Here is a 4,052-nt window from a genome sequence, read left to right as displayed (position 1 = left end):
AAAATGTGCATATACTGAGAGCAAGCTACATTGCAGGGTGGTGCAACATATCCTTATACAGAGTTCTAGCTACAAGGCAGATGAGTACAAATTGTATATATACATAGAGCTAGCTACATGGAAGAGTAAGCCAACATGTCCATATTCAGAGTTCTAGCTATTTGGCAGATGTTTCCAACATGTCCATAGCTAGCTAAATGGTTGACATTTCCAATATGTTCATATACAGAGAGCTACCTACTTTGTAGATTAGTCCAACATAACCATGTACAGAGAGCTAGCTATATGGCAGACAAGTCCAAAATATCCATATACAGAGAGCTAGCTACATGGCATGGTCGTGAAATATTTCCATATACAGTGTTCTAGCTACAAGGCAGATGAATCCACCTTGTCTATACAGAGAGATAGCTGCATGGCAGAGTAGTGAAACATATTCATATACAGAGTTCTAGGTACATGGAAGATGTGTCCAACGTGTCCATACACTGAAAGGTAGCTACATGGCAGAGTAGTCCAACAATCCATATACAGGGTACTATCTACCCGTCAGATGAGCCCAACATGTCCATATATTGAGAGCTCCCTACATGGCAGACAAATCCAATATGTCCATATACAGAGAGCTACCTATTTGGCAGATCAGTTGAACATATCCATGTACAGAGAGTTAGCTACATTGCAAACAAGTCCAAAATGTCCATATACAGAGAGCTAGCTACATGGCTGAGTAGTGCAACATTTCCATATAGAGATTTCTAGATTCAAGGCAGATGAGTCAAACCTGTCTATATAGAGAGATCTAACTACCTGACAGGGTAGTGTAACATTTCTGTATACAGAATTCTAGCTACATGACAGATGTGTCCAATTTGTCCATATACTGAGAGGTATCTACATGGAAGAGTAGTCCAACATGTTCATATTCAGGGTATTAGCTACATGGTAAATGTGTCCAACTTGTCCGTATACTGAGAGCCACCTACATGGCAGACAATTCCAATATGTTTTTATACAGAGAGTTAACTACATGACAGATAAGTTCAACATATCCATGTACAGAGATCTAGCTACATGGCAGACAAGTCCAAAATGTCCATGTAATAGAGCTAGCTACATGGCAGCGTAGTGCAACATTTCCATATACAGAGTTCTCGCTGCAAGGCAGATGAGTCCAACTTGCCTGTATACAGAGAGCTAGCTATATGGCAGAGTAGTGCAACATTTCTATATATAGAGTTCTAGCTACATGGCAGATGTGTCCAATGTGTCCATATACTGAGAGCTAGCTACATGGCAGAGTAGTCCAACTTATCCCTATTCAGGGTAGTAGCTACATGGCAGATATGTCCAACGTGTCCATATACTGAGAGCAACCTACAGGGCAAACAAGTCCAATATGTTCATACACAGAGTGTTACCTCTTTGGCAGATCAGTCCAACATATACATGCACAGAGAGCTAGCTACATGTCAGACAAATCTAAAATGTCCATATACAGAGAGCTATCTACATGGCAGTGTAAAGCAACATATCCATATACAGTGTTCTAGCAACAAGGCAGATGGCTGCAACTTTTCTATATACAAAGAGCTAACTACATGGCAGGGTAGAGCAACATTTCCATATACAAAAATCTAGCTACATGGCAGATGTTTCCAACGTGTCAATGTACTCATACATGTTAGAGAAATCAAATATGTTCATATACAGAGAGCTACCTACTTGGCTGATCGGTCCAAAATATACATGTACAGAGAGGTAGCTACATGGCAGAAGAGTCAGTAATGTCCATATACAGAGAGCTAGCTACATGGCAAGGTAGGGCAACATTTATGTATACAGTATTCTAGCTACAATGCAGATGAGTCCAAATTGTCTATATACAGAGAGCTAGCTACATGGCAGAGTACTCCAACAGGTCCATATTCAGAATTCCAGCTACATGGCAGTTTTGTAAAACGTTTCTATATACTGAGAGCTAAGCTACATGTTAAACAAGTCTATTATGTTCATATACAGAGAGCTAACTACTTGGCATATCAGTCCAACGTATCCATGTACAAAGTGCTAGCTTCATGGCAGATGAGTCCAAAATCACCATATAAAGAGAGCTAGCTATAAGACAGGGTACTGCAACATTTCCATATACACAGTTCTAGATACATGACACACGTGTCCAACTTATCCATATTATGAGAGCTAGCTACATGGCAGAGTAATCCAACATGTCCATATAAAGAGTACCTGCTACCTGGCTAATGAGTCCCATATTCCATATACTGAGAGTTAGCTACATGGAAGCCAATTCCAATATATTCATATACAGAGAAGTAGCTACATGGCAGGGTAGTACAACATTTCCATATACAGAGTTCTAGATACATGGCAGATGTTTCCAACGTGTCCATACACTGAGATCTAACTATATGGCAGATCAGTCGAAAATATCTATGCACAGAGAGCTAAGTATATGTCAGACGAGTCCAAAATGTCCATATACAGAGAGCTAGCTTCATGGCAGATTAGTGCACCATTTCCTAATAGAGAGGTCAAGCTACATGGCAGACTAGTCCATAATGTCCATTTAGAGGCAGCTAGCTACATGGCAGGGTAGTGTAACATTTCCATATAGAGTTCTAGGTACAAATAAGATGAGTCCAACTATTCTGTATAAAGAGAGCTACCTACTTGGCAGATCAGTCCAACATATCCATGTACAGAGAACTAGCTACATGGCAGATGAGTCCAAAATGTCCATATACCGAGAGCTAGCTACATGGCAGAGGAGTCCAAAATGTCCATGTACACATAGCTAGCTATATGGGAGAGTAGTACAACATTTGCATATACAGAGTTCTAGCTACAAGGCCGATGATTCCAACTCGTTTATGTACAGAGAGCTTGCTACTTGGCAGGGTAGTGCAACATTTCCATATACAGAGTTCTAGTTACAAGGCCAAATAGTCCAACATGTCCATATACTGAGAGCTACCTACATGGCAGAGTAATCCAAAATGTCTCTATACAGAGTTCTAGCTGTAAGGCAGATGAGCCCAACTTGTGTATATACAAAGAGCTAACTGCATGGCAGCGTAGTGCATCATTTCCATATACAGAGTTCAAGCTACATGACAGATGACTCCAAAGTGTTCATATACTGAGAGCTAGCTACATGGATGAATAGTTCAACATGTCCATATACAGGGTACTAGAAACCTGGCTAATGAGTCCAACATGTCCATATAATGAGAGTTAGCTACTTTCCAGATCAGTCCAACTTATCCATGTACGGAGAGCTAGATAAATAGCAGATGAGTCCAAAATGTCCATATAATGGGAGCTATATAATTGGCAGGGTACTGCAACATTTCCATACACAGAGTTCTAGCTACAGAGCAGATGAGCCCAACTTGTCCTTATACAGAGAACTAGTGACATGGCAGAGTAGTGCTACATTTCCATATACATAGTTCTAGCTACATGGCAGATGTGCCCAATGTGTCCATGAAAAAAGAGCTACCTACATGGCAGATCAATCCAAAATATCCATACACAGAGAGCTAGCTACATGTCAGATGAGTCCAAAATGTCCAAATACAGAGAGCTAAATACATGGCAGAGCAGTCCAACATATCCATATACAGAGTTCAAGCTACATGGTAGATGAGTCCAAAGTTTTCATATACTGAGAGCTAGCTACAGGGATGAGTAGTCCTACATGTCAACTTACATGGCAATAGCTACCTGGCTAATGAATTCAATATGTCCATATACTAAGAACTAGCTACAAAGCAGACAAGTCCAGTATGTCCATATACAGAGAGCTAACCTTTGGCATATCAGCCCAACATATCCAGCTGCAAAGACCTAGCTACATGGCAGACAAATCCAAAATGTGCATATACAGAGAGCTAGCTACATGGCAGGGTAGTGCAACATTTCCATATTCAGTGTTCTATCTACATGGCAGATGTTTTCAACGTGTCCATATCGTGAGAGCTACCTACATGGCAGAGCAGTTCAAAATATCCATAAACAGATAGCAATCT

This window comes from Chrysochloris asiatica, unplaced genomic scaffold (genome assembly GCF_000296735.1).
Source record: "Chrysochloris asiatica unplaced genomic scaffold, ChrAsi1.0 scaffold00519, whole genome shotgun sequence".
NCBI lineage: Eukaryota > Metazoa > Chordata > Mammalia > Afrosoricida > Chrysochloridae > Chrysochloris > Chrysochloris asiatica.
The sequence above is the reverse complement of the archived record's forward strand: the minus strand, read 5'-3'. Positions refer to the sequence as shown.